Source organism: Dendropsophus ebraccatus, chromosome 14 (assembly GCF_027789765.1).
Source record: "Dendropsophus ebraccatus isolate aDenEbr1 chromosome 14, aDenEbr1.pat, whole genome shotgun sequence".
Lineage (NCBI taxonomy): Eukaryota > Metazoa > Chordata > Amphibia > Anura > Hylidae > Dendropsophus > Dendropsophus ebraccatus.
In genome coordinates this window covers 74,878,220-74,896,738 of record NC_091467.1, presented here as the reverse complement: position 1 = coordinate 74,896,738, position 18,519 = coordinate 74,878,220, and positions in this window count along the sequence as shown.

Sequence of the window (18,519 nt, the reverse complement as noted above, 5' to 3'; positions counted from 1 at the left end):
TGTGTACGCTGGGAGGAGTATATACGGTAAACCCTTGCTATGATAGTCTTAGTCAGTGTACCGCATGGGTAGGATACAGGACAGTGCTCTGCTTCAAACTTCTCTCAGCAACTAAACACAGCGCTATGCAGTGCTAAAGTCTTTTAGGAGAGGACCAGCCTACAGATTATCTCAACCCATGCCGTGGATTAAGAGTTACAACCGTGCAGGACAGTATCCACTACAAGAGCCAAAGAGCTAAAAACTGATCCAGGTGGAGCAAAGTTACTATAAAGTCTATGAACTCCATCTCACAGCGCAAGTGTCAGCCAGGAAACCCTTAGAACTCTGCTCATCCCAGGTAACAAGGTCTGGGGTCTGTGTCACCTATTAGTACGGTTCAGCCAACGCTAGTGGGCATAAGGTGGTGTGAAGACTTTAGGCAAGTCAATACTCAGGCACAGGTTATCTCATTCTTCTTCTTCTGAAAGTATTCTTCTCTAAACTCTATCCCGGCAGAGCACATTACTACTTGGGTTGAGACTCTCACGGCATCCTCCTCTCTACTACGCTACCTCAGTACAACTCTACCAACTCTACTACATCCTACTCAGCACTTATCACACGGATCTGGTGGTTCTATGTTTGAGTGTTCATTGGAACTTTATTCAGTGTACCTCTCAGCTGTATTGCCTGTTACCCATTTGCTACTAGAAAACAAGTCAACGTCATATTAGGAGTCTGTGATTACTCACTACCACCTGCACAGCACGTACACTGTAACCTTGGGACATCTCCCTTTCTGTGGGTGGTGGGTCCTACTATTCGGGAGGGTCATTACACCGCTCTGGCCACCTGTGATAACAACATCCGTGACTACACTATCCCAAGGGACCCGACAGGGGAGGAAGGTACAACCGGCCTTACACCTTAAAAGCAGGAGTGCCATCACACCTATGGGCACACCAGGCACTGGCGTCATGTGACAAAACCCTAAGGTCCGGCTGTATCTCAGCCATCCCCCACAGTGATGGCGTCACACTTCCATCTAGCAAGTGATCGGCCGTCAGGAGATCACTGGATATTATATAGATCCCAGCACTGTCTGATCCCGTCCTGATAATCTACAGTCAGGAGATCACTGGATATTATATAGATCCCAGCACTGTCTGATCCCTTCCTGATAATCTACAGTCAGGAGATCACTGGATATTATATAGATCCCAGCACTGTCTGATCCTGATAATCTACAGTCAGGAGATCACTGGATATTATATAGATCCCAGCACTGTCTGATCCTGATAATCTACAGTCAGGAGATCACTGGATATTATATAGAGGTCAGAATTCCAAGTATTCAACTTTAAACTCCAGCTCAAGCTACAAGAGATCATCACAAGCAAGTTCCCAGAGGATCTTATGAGATGCCATAGTCCCCGTCCAGGGTGTGATTGGACCGGCCCTCCGACATCCAGACCACACTGATCACAGACTGACAGGGGAGGAGGGAGAAGGTGACCGTCCATCACTACTCAGTCTACACTATCTGCAGCCCAGGACGAGTCAGTCACCACATAGCAAGTACTGGCATCAGACACAGTTCAGACTAGTGTAACTGGAAAGGCAGAAGGAGACGCACATGTCACTTTGTTTTTTAGCTCTTTTGTTTTTTCCTTTTCATCTTCTAATAATAATAATAATAATAATAATAATAATAATAATAATAATGTGCAGTCTGATATATAGTATGACAAGTGTTCAGGCTTTTTTATCCAGCACTACAAAAACATGGCTGCTTTCTTTCAGAGACAGCACCCCTCTCGTCTTCAGGTCAGCTGCGGTTTGCAACTAAGCTCCATTCACTTCAATGGAACTGAGTAATGCTACGTTTACACGGACCGATTATCGGGCGAATTTTCGCGATAACGATCGAAATCGAATGCTAATCGTACGTGTAAACGCGGCGAACGATCAATAAATCGTTCATTTTGATCTTTTAACATGTTCTTAAATCGTCGTTCGTCGTCCGCAAAAAATTCGCCGATCGTTCCGTGTAAACAGTCGTTCACTGATTTTCACTATGTGTGAGATAGGCTTAAGTGATCGCAAAACGAATTTTCTGTACGATATATCGTTCCATCTAAACGCTGATCGTTATAAAAAAAATCGTTACTTCGAAATCGTTAATCGTACGATTGGGCCAATAATCGCCTCGTGTAAACTTGGCATAAGGGTCCATTTACACAGAAAGATTATCTGCCAAAAATTTGAAGCCAAAGCCAGAAACAGACTATAAACAGGGATCAGGTCATAAAGGAAAGCCTGAGATTTCTCCTCTTTTCAAATCCACTCCTGGTTTTGGCTTCAAATCTTTGGCAGATAATCTGTCAGATAATCTTTCTGTGTAAATGGACCCTAACAAAATCTACACCCAACTTGGAGGCAAGAGCAGTGCTGTCTCCGGAAGAAAGCGGCCATGTTTTTGTTGCACTGGATTAATCCCTTTAAGAGGCGGCACTTAAAGGGATTGTTCTGGATTAGAAAAGCATAGATGAAGTCTTCCAAAACCAGCAACACCCCATTTTTTAAATCAACTGGTACCAGAAAGTTATACTGATTTGTAATTTACTTCTATTTAAAAAAAAATTCTTTCAGATCAACTGGTGCCAAAGATTTGTAATTTACTTCTATTAAAGAAATCTCCAGTCTTCCAGTACTTATCAGCTGCTGTATGTCCTGCAGGAAGTGGTGTATTCTCCCCAGTGTGACACAGTGCTCTCTGCTGCCACCTGTGTCCATGTCAGGAACTATCCAGAGCAGGAGAGGTTTTCTATGGGGATTTGCTGCTGCTCTGGACAGTTCCTGACATGGACAGAGGTGGCAGCAGAGAGCACTGTGTCAGACTGGAGAGAATACACCACTTCCTGCAGGACATACAGCAGCTGATAAGTACTGGTAGATTGGAGATCTTTAAATAGAAGTAAATTACAAATCTATATAACTTTCTGAAATCAGATGATTTAAAAGAATTCTTTTTGCTGGAGTACCCCTTTAATTGACAGTCAGGGCTCAGCCTTCAAATGTCAGTTCAAATGTCAGTTCTGGGCGGTGAATCTGAATTGTGCACAGTAGGCAGATTTGGAAACAGGACTGTCAATTGAGCACAGGGATGGGAGGGGGATCTAGGGGTTGTTACTGTGCTTGACACTTCAGGGGCTTGGGAACGCCTCTTTGACAGAATAAAGGTATTTGTCTATGTTATAGATACATGAATGGCTCTATGTCTCTCCTTAACCTGACAGATATCTAACAATGCCAGTAGTGTGTGATAAAACAGAATGGTCATTTTTCGAAATGTTTGTGTCAGACTGGAGAGAATACACCACTTCCTGCAGGACATACGGCAGCTGATAAGTACTGGAAGACTGGAGATTTTTAATAGAAGTAAATCTATATAACTTTCTTACCTTGACCTTCAGTGTGATACATGACCTGTTGGCTCCTCCATAGCTGGTACTGTTCTCCTATAGGATATATATATATAGGATCACTGCCATACATGTATATCCGCTGTATACACCCCTTGAATCCATACGCTCCCATGTCTGCTATTTGCCCCCCGGTTTCCATCAGGAAATATTTCAGCCAGACGACTTCATCAGGCAGAGGCGGCTATCGATTTTCAATGTGCGTAATAAGACGGCGTCTCGCTCACCGGATATGGAGAACACGCTGGAGGAGTGAGCAGCAGCAGAATACGACTTGTTACAGAAGTTGCTATTGATTGTTATTATGATAATAGACGTTCAGCGGGGAGCGGCACATCTATATGGATTATCAATCCTCACGACGTCTGAAGATGAAGGGAGCAGCGCGAGAATCAATGGCGGCCGCCTCGAAGACAATCTCACAGCAGCCGTGACCTCCAGAAAACTACGATTCATCCACTTCAGTGATGGGGCCCACGCACTAAATATTACACTCAGACCTTACAGCGCAGGTGCCGTATCCTCAGACCTTACAGCGCGGGTGCCGTATACTCAGACCTTACAGTACAGGTGCCGTATCCTCAGACATTACAGTGCAGGTGCCGTATACTCAGACATTACAGCGCAGGTGCCGTATCCTCAGACCTTACAGTACAGGTGCCGTATCCTCAGACCTTACAGTACAGGTGCCGTATCCTCAGACATTACAGCGCAGGTGCCGTATCCTCAGACCTTACAGTACAGGTGCCGTATCCTCAGACATTACAGTGCAGGTGCCGTATCCTCAGACCTTACAGCGCAGGTGCCGTATCCTCAGACCTTACAGCGCAGGTGCCGTATCCTCAGACATTACAGTGCAGGTGCCGTATACTCAGACCTTACAGTGCAGGTGCCGTATCCTCAGACCTTACGGCGCAGGTGCCGTATCCTCAGACCTTACAGTGCAGGTGCCGTATCCTCAGACATTACAGTGCAGGTGCCGTATACTCAGACCTTACAGCGCAGGTGCCGTATACTCAGACCTTACAGCGCAGGTGCCGTATCCTCAGACGTTACAGTGCAGGTGCCGTATACTCAGACCTTACAGTGCAGGTTCTATTGCACCTGGGCAAAGTAACTTGTATCAGGTTCACACAGTGGGATATAGTTGAAGTTTGTTCTGTGTTTTCCCCACTCTGTGTCACGACTGTGTTTTTCTATGTTTTATTGTATGCACAGCTGAAGGAAACGATCGGTTAACTGTTTTATGTCCTTTTCCTCCTGTCACAGGTGCCGGCTGCATACCTCCCAACTTTTGCAAAGAGCAAAGAGGGACATGTGCGCCGCGGTCCCCATAGCCACGCCCCCATAGCGACCCTCCATAGCCACGCCCCATAGCGACCCTCCATAGCCACGCCCCCATAGCAACCCTCCATAGCCACTCCCCTACAGTCACCACATGCTGCTGACTGAATAGTGCCCTATATAGTATCCAATCCCCCCAAACATGCCCTATATAGTATCCAATCCACCCAAAAATGCCCTTTATAGTATCCAATCCCCCATTATAGTGCCCCACATAGTATCCAATGCCCCCATATATGCCCCACATAGTATCCAATGCCCCCATATATGCCCCACATAGTATCCAATGCCCCCATATATGCCCCACATAGTATCCAATGCCCCCATATATGCCCCACATAGTATCCAATGCCCCCATATATGCCCCACATAGTATCCAATGCCCCATATATGCCCCACATAGTATCCAATCCTCCATATAGTGCCCCACATAGTATCCAATCCCCCACATATGCCCCACATAGTATCCAATCCCCCACATAGTGTCCAATCCCCATATAGTACCCCACATAGTATCCAATGCCCCCATATAGTGCCCCACATAGTAGCCAATGCCCCCATATAGAGCCCCACATAGTAGCCAATGCCCCCATATAGTGCCCCATATAGTAGCCAATGCCCCCATATAGTGCCCCACATAGTAGCCAATCCCCCCATATAGTGCCCCACATAGTAGCCAATCCCCCCATATAGTGCCCCACATAGTAGCCAATGCCCCCATATAGAGCCCCACATAGTAGCCAATGCCCCCATATAGTGCCCCATATAGTAGCCAATGCCCCCATATAGTGCCCCACATAGTAGACAATCCCCCCACATAGTGCCCCACATAGTAGCCAATCCCCATGTATGCCCCACATAGTAGCCAATCCCCCATATAGTGCCCCACATAGTAGCCAATCCCCTCATATAGAGCCCCACATAGTAGCCAATGCCCCCATATAGTGGCCCATATAGTAGCCAATGCCCCCATATAGTGCCCCACATAGTAGCCAATCCCCCCATATAGTGCCCCACATAGTAGCCAATGCCCCCATATAGAGCCCCACATAGTAGCCAATGCCCCCATATAGTGCCCCATATAGTAGCCAATCCCCCCATATAGTGCCCCACATAGTAGCCAATCCCCCCACATAGTGCCCCACATAGTAGCCAATCCCCCCATATAGTGCCCCACATAGTATCCAATCCCCTCATACAGTGCCCCATATAGTAGCCAATCCCCACATAGTAACTAATGCCCCCATATAGTGCCCCACATAGTAGCCAATGCCCCCATATAGTGCCCCACATAGAAGCCAAACCCCCATAGAGTGCCCACATAGTAGCCAATCCCCATGTATGCCCCACATAGTAGCCAATCCCCCATATAGTGCCCCACATAGTAGCCAATCCCCTCATATAGTGCCCCACATAGTAGCCAATCCCCCATATAGTGCCCCACATAGTATCCAATCCCCTCATACAGTGCCCCATATAGTAGCCAATCCCCACATAGTAACTAATGCCCCCATATAGTGCCCCACATAGTAGCCAATGCCCCCATATAGTGCCCCACATAGAAGCCAAACCCCCATAGAGTGCCCACATAGTAGCCAATCCCCATGTATGCCCCACATAGTAGCCAATCCCCCATATAGTGCCCCACATAGTAGCCAATCCCCTCATATAGTGCCCCACATAGTAGCCAATGCCCCATATAGCGCCCCACAGAGTAGCAAATACCCCCCATTTCTGTGGCCCCAGCGGAAAAAACAATAAACCAGTAACTCACCTGTCCTCCGGTCCCAGCAGCTCCTCTCCCGGCAGAGCGCGCACTCCCGTCATCCTCCCGGGCGGGCAGCGGGGTACAGAGACACTGACTGTGCCGGAAGTGACCTGCAGCCTCTATATGAATTACTTCCGGTACAGTCAGTGTCTCTGTACCCCGCTGCCCGCCCCGGAGGATGACGGGAGTGCGCGCTCTGCCGGGAGAGGAGCTGCTGGGACCGGAGGACAGGTGAGTTACTGGTTTATTGTTTTTTCCGCTGGGGCCACATATAATGCGGGACACGGGGGGACCGTTCCGGGACCGCGGGACAGCACCCCGAAAACGGGACTGTCCCGCAAAATCCGGGACGGTTGGGAGGTATGCGGCTGTTTTCCCTCCTTTTTCTGACCTATCCTCTTCTTTCTCTCTTGCACCACACAGCACCACCAATCACTGGGAGGTTTATTTCGCCCCTAGAAAAAGAGATTAGTTCCTGGTGGGAGAAAGTTTCTCAAGTTGGTCAGTGGAGAGAGGTACGCTCAAGACACAAGCTGCAAGTCAGGGCCTGGCTCCGACCACGACCTTTGTAAGGAACTATGAGACTTAAGTTCTTTCTTCTTTATGCAAGCTACTACAAGCATGCATTGCTAGTCACCTCAGGAGGAATGGATCACCTTGTCCACGCCAGGGATATTAGCTACACAGTACAGGGCAGTGAGGCACTGACCCCAGTGGAACAAAGTTGAAGTTAGCCTACGTATTCCACTGCTTAAAGCACGGCTATCTTGGAAAGGTTCATGAAGTCTGATTCACCAAGCGCAGGGACCTGGAACCTTGTACTACCCTCTTAGGACGGGTACTTCAACACTGTAGGGCATTAGGCGGTCAGAAATGTGAGTATAAGTATCATCTATTCTCCTCTACTACTCTCAGCTACGCTATCCCAGCAGAGTACAGTGCTACGTTGGACGGGGCCCTCAATACGCTCCTCTACTCTACTTTTCTTCAGGTTCACAGACTATCACTTCTTTGGTCTCCTACCTGCAGTTATTGAAGCTATAATGTTTGTGTAATGCACAGAAGTACTAAGTAAACGGACTCTGTCTAGCATTTTGCACCAACACACCAGCGTATATTTGAGTTATCCAAACCTGCGGAAGTGGAGCCCGTCTGACTCCAGCCTACCATGACAAGTGCCCAAGTGACCCTACACCCACCTAGAAGCCACAACATCGCTAAGCTACCCCCGACAAGGGCGGGCATAACCCTGCAGCTCTACCGCAGTAGTACAAGGTATGAGTGCAGGTACGTGTAGGTGTGGGCACAGAGAAAGAGAATAGGACAGAGTCCAGCACTGGGATGATGTTATGTCGGTGGTTGGAATACAGCTCAGCCAATGGTGGTGGTATAGTCGTGACACCAGTGCTAACTCAGCACACAGGTGTGGTATTGTACCTGCTTTTAGTTTTTTGTGGCTGGCTATATTAACCCCTAATGGTCGATGACCTGCCAGGTTGTGATGGTCCCGATGACCTGCCAGGTTGTGATGGTCCCGATGACCTGCCAGGTTGTGATGGTCCCGATGACCTGCCAGGTTGTGATGGTTCCGATGACCTGCCAGTTTGTGATGGGTCCCTTGGGCTCTTATCACGGTGGTCCCAAGTGGAGAAATGACCCACCCGGACTGTCGGTACCACCACCACCCACAGAAAGGGGAAAATAACCCAAGGACGGTGTAGCCTGTGTGTATAGGTGCTGGAGCAATGAGTCCCAGTGGAATAAATAAACTGATCTTTACTGATAGGTCTCTGGTAATACAGGATAATAGGATAAGAGGTAACTGGTACAGACTTGCTTTCACTGAATCGGCGCTGAAAGATGCCAAAGTGCTGAGGCGGAAAAGTAGAGAGTTGAGAGTAGAGAGTTCAGAAGAGTGGAGAGGAATTTGTCAGGAGAGTCCCAACCCAATTTAGTATTGTGCTCTGCCAGAACTTAGTAGAGATACTTGAAGATACTTGAATGAAAAAGAATGCGTGTGCCCGTCTTTCGACCTTTGTCGTTATAGACCACCTTATGCCCTGCAGTTTCAGGGAACCCGTTCTACATGGGTGACACAAGCCCCAGTCTTGGTTACGTGAGTTGAGCAAAGTGTTCGAGTGTGTCCCGGTGTCATCTGCACTGCGAGATAGAGTACGTAGGCCTATGACTGCTTTGCTCTATCCAGATCAGTTATTCTGCTTAGGATACTGCCCTGCACTGTGTAGATATGTTCACGGCATGGGTTGAGATGTTCTCTGACTTGTTCTCCCTCAAGTGTTTAACACTGCATCTTGCGTATAAGTGTTGCTTTAAGAAAGAAAGTCTCTGCATTCTCCATACGTGTGTCCTAACACCACAGCTGGTCTTTTCCAGAGAGAGAACCTGGCAGAGCCAGACTCCTAGCTAAGTTCAGCAGGGATGCCTGATCTGTCTGTCTTACTCCACTGAGAATCAGAAAGAAAACTAAACTAAAAGGACCTACACTTCCTCTCCACATGTGACTACTTCCTACAGGGTGTGTGTATCAGTTCCTGTGAGTGGTGGAGAAGAAAGTACAAAGAAGAAAAGAAAGGAGAGATAGGTTGAAAGAGAAGAGCATCTCTCATTGAGAATGCACCTTTATTACCACTTTTCTCTATAGTGCAGGACTTTTACAAAAGGTGCCCAAACTAGGAACACCCGAGGTGGGACACCACACAAGGCTTTAGTTCAAGACCTCTCGCAGCTCATTTTGATAATCTCATGGGTCATATTTTTGTAGCCACTGACTGGCATTCATCTAAAGTATGTTGGCAAACTTCTCAACCAAGTAAATTATCAGTCCATTTAAGAGTACGAGGAAAGCAGAGTCGAGTTTGGAGCCTTTTCCTGTTGTGTAGTTCTGTACAGGGGAAGAAGTCGGGTATTTGCACCCGGCCAAGAGAACGCTCCAGAGCTGTCCTGCCTTGTGGAAAAGGCCATGTCCTGATACAACTGAGCCAATCCATATATCAGCAGCTAGGACAGGGCCAGTATAAGCCACAAGTCCTAAGCTCAAGACTACAGACCTAACCTTAACAGCCAAAGCAGTACCAGACCTAGCCGCAAGAGCCAAAGCAGTACCAGACCTTGCCACAAGAGCCAAAGCAGTACCAGACCTAGCCGCAAGACCCAAAGCAGTACCAGCCCTTGCCACAAAAGCCAAAGCAGTACCAGACCTAACCTTAACAGCCAAAGCAGTACCAGACCTAGCCGCAAGAGCCAAAGCAGTACCAGACCTAGCCGCAAGAGCCAAAGCAGTACCAGACCTAGCCGCAAGAGCCAAAGCAGTACCAGACCTAGCCGCAAGAGCCAAAGCAGTACCAGACCTAGCCGCAAGAGCCAAAGCAGTACCAGACCTCGCGACAAGAGCCAAAGCAGTACCAGACCCAGCCGCAAGAGCCAAAGCAGTACCAGACCTAGCCGCAAGAGCCAAAGCAGTACCAGACCCAGCCGCAAGAGCCAAAGCAGTACCAGACCTAGCCGCAAGAGCCAAAGCAGTACCAGACCCAGCCGCAAGAGCCAAAGCAGTACCAGACCTAGCCGCAAGAGCCAAAGCAGTACCAGACCTAGCTGCAAGAGCCAAAGCAGTACCACACCTAGCCACAAGAGCCAAAGCAGTACCAGACCTTGCGACAAGAGCCAAAGCAGTACCAGACCTAGCCGCAAGAGCCAAAGCAGTACCAGACCTAGCCGCAAGAGCCAAAGCAGTACCAGACCTAGCCGCAAGAGCCAAAGCAGTACCACACCTAGCCACAAGAGCCAAAGCAGTACCAGACCTTGCGACAAGAGCCAAAGCAGTACCAGACCTAGCCGCAAGAGCCAAAGCAGTACCAGACCTAGCCGCAAGAGCCAAAGCAGTACCAGACCTAGCCGCAAGAGCCAAAGCAGTACCAGACCTAGCCACAAGAGCCAAAGCAGTACCAGACCTTGCGACAAGAGCCAAAGCAGTACCAGACCTAGCCGCAAGAGCCGAAGCAGTACCAGACCTAGCCACAAAAGCCAAAGCAGTACCAGACCTAGCCGCAAGAGCCAAAGCAGTACCAGACCTAGCCGCAAGAGCCAAAGCAGTACCAGACCTAGCCGCAAGAGCCAAAGCAGTACCAGACCTAGCCGCAAGAGCCAAAGCAGTACCAGACCTAGCCACAAGAGCCAAAGCAGTACCAGACCTAGCCGCAAGAGCCGAAGCAGTACCAGACCTAGCCACAAAAGCCAAAGCAGTACCAGACCTAGCCGCAAGAGCCAAAGCAGTACCAGACCTAGCCGCAAGAGCCAAAGCAGTACCAGACCTAGCCGCAAGAGCCAAAGCAGTACCAGACCTAGCCGCAAGAGCCAAAGCAGTACCAGACCTAGCCTAATATCAGTTTTTTGACTGGTTCCAGTAGACACTCACATAATTCTGGATACAACATCAGGTTATAGTAAATGTTGTTACTCAGGGTCAGCTCCGATGTGTCCTCTCTGATCTTCTAGACAAGGTGACAGATTTATGGATTTGGACAGAAAGGTGAAGGTGCTAGTCAAGACATTTACCGAATTCTAATTTCTTTTTCTCAAAAACAATTTCTCTTTCTTCACTATTGATGAGCACGCTGGTCCCTCATATTCATGAGACAGCGCACACCAATATAGACTGCAACAGGGAATGTGACCGTTCATGTCAAGCACACAATATATCTGAGTGACATCTCCTGTCTGCATCCAAGGTCAGGAGCCTCACAGCTCAGTATCTATGTATCTATCTATGTATCTAAGTATCTATGTATCTAAGTATCTATGTGTCTGTGTCTGAGATATTCACACCATTCCAGCAAATATTCAGACTATATGATAGATGGGATTTCTTTTATTACATGTTATTCCATTGATGTTATTGTTCCTGTTTCAGTTCATCAGAGAATATTCAATTTATCTGAAAATATTAAAAAAAAACACTGTATCCCTTTGTCATGCACATTAATTATCACTAGCCCAATAGCCATTTTATTCCAGCGCAGGTCATGTGATCACCAGCCTGACCCACAGCAAATCAAGCAATCCCTTACCCGGCCAATCCCTGCAGCTGCCATTGTGATTCTCACCAGGTCCTCGATCTCCACTCCCTGGTCCCACCTGGTCAGGAGGATGACCCCATTAGTGGCCGTGTTCCTATTTTGCCTATTAAGACAACATCTGGTAGAGCTGAGAGAAGCCATAAGAGCCCGTGCAGGAGGGGATGACCACATACATGCTGTGGCCCGGGGTGCTGGAGCTGATGTTGGGCTGGTGGGTTCTGGTGTTTTGGAGGCTACTTATCACAGTTGCCAGGAGCGGTAACACCGACCCCCGGACACGGCAACCGAACCTTGGTTAGGACTAAGAGGAGGTGAGTGTAGGTGTAGATGCGGCAGCAGAGATGGCAGAGTCCCACTTTAAACAACTTGTAAACTTGCTTGAAAAAGGTTTCTTAGTGCAAAACAGCTACACCCAGCGCTCAGGTACTTAGTGCAAAAATAATCCGAACAATACTTCAACAGGCAGATAGATGAGAAGATAAAAGAAACAGTAACAGGTGTCGGTGACCGGATAAGAGGGCCCCAAGCCTAATGCACCATGTACTCTGCCGGGATGGGTTGAAGCATTGAGAGGTGTTTGAAGAAATCCCAGAAGAGTCACAGTTATGTCACCTAACCGCCTTCTCCCCCACAGTCTTGGGTTACCCGTCCTCTGGGGTAGTACAAGTCCCAAGTCTCTGCTCTGGCTGGAGCTGGCTTGTAGTGTCCTTCCTACAAAGCTGAGTGCTTGTCAGTAGAGAGCGGCTTGCTGGCACTGTGCTCTACTGCAGGACCAGTCATGAGTTTGTCCGTCCGTTTTCTAAGGTGGTCGACTGTCCTGTGTTAGCAGTAAAATCCACATGATAGACAAAGGTGAAGACTCTCTTGTCTCCAGTATCCCTAGGGGTCTTGTCTAGCGGTTGGAAAGCTATCTATAGGAAACAGGTCTGCTCTCCTCTCTGTCTGGAACTGAACTGAGGACCTCAAGGAACTGCACACTAAAGAGGCCAGAGAGAGTGTGTGTAGCTAAACCTAGTGTTATCTGCAGCTGTGATGTGAGAGTGGGACATCTAGTGGTTGGAGTAAGTAACAGCGGCCTCCTGTCCTAACCTTTGACACAAGGTGCAAGAAGACAAAAGAAAACACGTAGTGGGACACTACATATACACATCACTGTAAGAACCTTCCAGAAAAAAAGGGAGAGCTTACTCTAACCCATACTATCTACAAAGAAGAGGTTAGTTAAGGGTTGGGGGAAGAGGGGGAAAGGTAAGGAGCCTATGGGAAGACATTGGCCAAGGGCCTCACTGCTTTAAACTAGGGCCCAAGTAGGCTTCTGGCCAGGCCTAGTGTTCTCCATCATAACATGAACAGTGTAACAGATACATCCCAAAGAGTCAGTGGTACAGAGGCAATATGATTGGGTATAGGGACACTATATTATACAGTCCCATATACAGTCAGATATATCTTACACCCAGCAAGGCTGGACATGTGGGCAAAATGAGCAGTCTGTACGGCATATAGTGCTACATAGCATTGTAGGGTTAGAGGGGCAATGTGTCCCCGGTGAAAACCATCCTTGGTGCTATATGTAGAAATTAGGTGACACCAAAAAGAATAATTGTGTCTGCGTCGCCCCCGGCAGGCCCTGCACTAGTCACATATTAGTTTCTCTGAGAGTGTTCCTTTAAAGGTTTTTTTTTTTCATTCAAATCAACTGGTATCAGAAAGTATCAGAGATTTGTAATTTACTTATATTAAAAAAAAATCTCCAGTCTTCCAGTACTTATCATCTGCTGTATGTCCTGCAGGAAGTGGTGTATTCTCCCCAGTGTGACACAGTGCTCTCTGCTGCCACCTCTGTCCATGTCAGAAACTGTCCAGAGCAGGAGAGGTTTTCTATGGGGATTTCCTGACATGGACAGAGGTGGCAGCAGAGAGCACTGTGTCAGACTGGAGAGAATACACCACTTCCTGCAGGACATTTAGCAGCTGGTAAGTACTGGAAAACTGGAGATTTTTTAATAGACGTAAATCACAAATCTTTGGCACTTTCTGGCACCAGTTAATTTGAAAGAAAAAAACATTTTGTGGAACAATCCCTTTAAGCAATCCCTTGAACCATCCTCTGTTCTGGGCCCAGCTCCGGCTGAGGTTAGAGTCATTCTTCATGTATCACATGGCTTAGGAGTGATGTGATTGGAGTAATTCTCGATGTGCGGCCGTATTCTCGCCCCGTACTGACATGTCCTCCCAGGGATACTAATATCTGGCCGTGTCAAGTACAACAAGTATCACATTTATATTCCTGCGTAAGCGTATAACGTTTATATTATGGATCCCATCTGACTCCAATATGAAAGGATTGTGAGAAATAAAATTAGCGCTGATGACATTGCTGCGCGGTGTAATCGTCTTTCTCTCCCGCCCGCGGATCGGCGGACAAAATCCAATTATTCTCAAGGCCCGGCTTCCTAATTTTTGTAATGGAACAGGAAAGCCTGTCAGATCCAAGTATGTGGTCAAGAGCTCAAACAGGACATATAGGTGACAGATTCATAGAGACAGAGCAATAAGCATAAGGCGGTAACAGGATAACAAGAGCAAACAATGATTTCTGCCTCCGCCTTGGTACAGGACACTTAAAGGGGCACTCCGCAAAGAAAATAAATATTTAAAACAGCTGGTGTAAGAAAGTTATACAGATTTGTACCGGATACGTACCAGATACGTACCGGATTCGCAGCAGATTTTGCTGCAAAAATATTGACTCTTCCAGTACTTATCAGCTTCTGTATGTCCGGCAGGAAGTGGTGTATTCTCTCCAGTCTGACACAGTGCTCTCTGCTGCCACCTCTGTCCATGTCAGGAACTGTCCAGAGCAGGAGAGGTTTTCTATGGGGATTTGCTGCAGTATTCCCGAACATATTGGGAGTCATTAGCAGGCTGCTTCAGAGCGGCACATTATGGATTCATTGAGATTGTTGACACTTGGATGTAATGAGATTTATGAAATATAAATATAAGATTCCTCCTCCTCATTCCTATAAATACACCGGTGCGTCTGACTGCCAGCCAAACGGCAAAAACACTAAAATACCGCGAGGAGAAATACTCCAGAGATAATTGGGAAGATATGGGTATATGTTATGGATGCACTGTATATATATATGTATATATATATATATATATATATATATATATATATTTATTTATTTATTTAGCAGATTGCAGTGTCCCACTATGTACCAGTCATTCTGTCCTATTCTATCCGCTCACTATACACTCGCAGCTCCCACCACTCACAGGAGGGTTTAGTTGGCCCCTGTAGGAGGGCCCCTTTGCGGGAAGAAGTGAGGAGTTCTGATCTAGTTCTCAGTGTGAGAGGAAGCAAATCAACTAGTCTCTGCTGAAGATAAGCCAGGGTCTGGCTTTGGCCAGGTTCCCTGACAGGGACACAAGACAGCAATTAAAGTCTTTCTTCTTTATGCAAGTAACCACCTAAGTATGCAGTGCTAAGCTTTTACCAGGGGAGAGAAGCAAAATGGGGATTTACCTTCCCCCACACCAGGAACTTCTCTACAATGTGCAGGATAGTTACCTAAAGTTATAGGAACTGACCCCAGTGGGACAAAGCTACGGAACATCTACGTATCCTACTGCGCAGTGCAGGACAACTGGGAAAACCCGGGAGTCTGCTTTGCCCAGGTAACAAAGATCTGGGGCTCGTTCAAGCCACCTAGGAAAGGTAGCCAGCAACTAGGGGGCAAAAGGCGGACAACAAGTCATCCGATGGTCTTTTATTTACTACAACTGTTCTGGCAGAGCACACTACTACATTGGGCAGGGCCCCTCAGGCAACTCCTCTCTCTCTCTACTGTAAGCACTCACTACTTTGAACACCTGCTTTCTACCTCAACTGTAAGCACATAAGTTATTGCTTACTGTACCGATTGTATAGCACTGGACTGTATCCAGCTATTCATGTATTTGTATTGCACTACGGTTACCTACAGTAAATTGTTCTATTTTTGCTAAACACACTAGACTCTGGCTTCCTCCTTGCGCACCTGCACCTACACCTACACACACACCTGTACACTTGGGTTACCTCGTCTGTACTGTGGTGCTGCTGTGCCCACTGTCCGGGGTGGGTTCAACGCCACTCCAGGCTACCATGACAAGGGTCCAAGGGTCCAAGTGACCCTAGGCCCACTAAGCTACCTCACCACCGTACCAGCTGACCTGGTCCCACCAGCATAGCTGGCGTCACGAACAGGATTCAAACCTCGCTGCTGCCTACAAAGATCAAAGCTGTATCCACCAGGACTCCATGGGGTGGCATTAAACTTCTGCAGCCCCCAGTAAACAAATGCAGAACATTCGGGTTCAGAGAATGTTGCTGAACCTGAACCTGACAGATACACTCAACACCAATAGTGGACAGTTCTAGACCTACTACAGAAGTCTGAACTGTGACCTAGAGAACATGTGGTTCCATGTGAAGTAACACAGCTGGGAAGGGAGCTCCGGTGAAGTGAACGGGGTCCTGAATGGAACTGTTGGGGGTTGAGTACTGTTATAACTCCGTTTTCAATGTTTTCTTTCCAACGTTTCACAGATGTGCACTTTGTGTGGAGATAACTGGAGTTCCGGCCCGGCTCTGTATATAAAACGTTCTTCCACCTTCCGTATCGCCGGCGTACGTGGAGCCATTGGCTGGCAGTGAGGATTTAATTGGATCAGCTTCCACAGGTGCCAGCCGGTAATTAAATGCGGCGTCTAACGAGCTTGTTTGTCTGGAATCAATCTGTTGTCTCTGTTATCGGCTCTGATCTCTCCTGACAGTTTTATTATTATTTCCCGGAATGTGTTTGATACAATGTAACCGTGAGACGTAAACACTCCGCCATTACGTTTCCTCTTGTAGTAATTAGACTTGGGATATTTGGAGTTTAACCAATGGGGCGATGACTTTCCCGATGTCAGTACTGATCGCGTTCTTACACGTTTATGTATCACATGGTGTAAAAGAGAGGCGGAAAATACACCTGCATTATAGTATGTATTCATATTTAAAGGGATTGTCCAGGCTTAGAAAAACATGGCCGCTTTCCTCCCAGCGCCCCTCGTCATCAGTTTGGGTGGAGGTTCTGCAACTCTGAACCATTGAAGTAAATGGTGGGGTGGAATTGTAATACCGTACACAACCTGAGGACAGAGGGGTGCTGTTTTGTGCTTCTTTTTCTAGTCATGGATAACCCCCTTTAATCAGCATCAAAATACACTTGTATTTTTACAGGAATTTTTCTCTTTTTGTAAAAGCATAAAAGTTTACTTTATACTGTTTTATCATTGAATACAATGTATAAATTGTATGCATTGGGCTCCACCTAGTGGTGACTACAGGATAAGCTGCTATGAGTTTCTATATGATCCCCTATGTGTCTATACCACACCCACAGAAGCAACAGCAGCACAGAGGACTCTATAGAGCAGTACTGAGCAGTGTAAGCTGCAAATCGAACAATAGGTCAAATAACAATCACTAAAATCTGTCGCTTTCTCTTCTCTCTTTAAGGTTGTGTAGATACAATTCTCTGACTCTGTAATTACTGTGGTATAGGTTTATTGATGAGTGGATCGATTTCAAATATTTATTAAAAATTTTATCCAAAAATTTTATTAACCCCTTTGTGCTGCAGCTAGTTTGGGCCTTAATGACCAGGCTAATTTTTCCAAATCTGACCTGTCTCACTTTATGCGCTTATAGCTCAGTGATGCTTTAACGTATGCTAGCGATTCTGAGATTGTTTTTTCGTGACATATGGCACTTTATGTTAGTGGCAAAATTTGGTCACTATTTTGTGTGTTTTTTGTGAAAAACATCAAAATATCATGAAAAATTGAAAAAATTTGCATTTTATGAACTTTGAAATTCTCTGCTTCTAAAAAAAGAAAGTCGTAGCACATAAATTAGTTACTAAGTCACATTACCAATATGTCTTCTTTATTCTGGCATAATTTGGTAAACATATTTTACTTTTTTAGGGTGTTATGGGGCTTAGAAATGTATCAGCAAATTATCACATTTTCGTGAAACTGATTTTTTTAGGGACCAGTTCTTTTTTTAAATGGATTTAGAAGTCTGGTATCCTGAAAACCCCCATAAGTGACCCCATTTTGGAAACTACACACCTTAAAGAATTAATCTAGGGGTATAATGAGCATTTTAACCCTACAGGGGCTGGAGGAAAGTATTCACAATTAGGCAGTAAAAAAATTGAAAATTTTAATTTTCCAATAATATATACGTTTAGATTAAAGTTTCTCATTTTCAAAAGGAATATGAGACAAAAAGCACCCCAAAATTTGTAATGCAGGTTCTCTTGAGTACAACGGTACCCCATATGTGGGCGTAAACCACTGTATGGGCACACAGCGGGGCTCAGAAGGAAGGGAGCGCCAATTAGCTTTTCCAATGCAAATTTTGCTGAAGAAGTTTCTGAGCGCCAGGTGCGTTTGCAGTGCCCCTGTAGTGTCAGCAGAGAGAAAACCCCCCATAAGTCACCCCATTTTGGAAAGTACACCCCTCAAAGACCCATTTTGACCCCACAGGTATTACAGGAAAGTATTCAAAAGAAGACAGTAAAAATGAAAAACTCGAATTCTTCCAATAATATGTTCGTTTAGTTTGAAATTTCTCAATTTCACGAGGAACAAGAGGAAAAAAGTACCCCAAAATTTGTAACGCAGGTTCTCCTGAGTACAATGGTACCCCATATGTGGGCATAAACCACTGCATGGGCACACAGGAGGGCTCAGAAGGGAAGGAGCGCCAATTAGCTTTTTCAATGCAGATTTT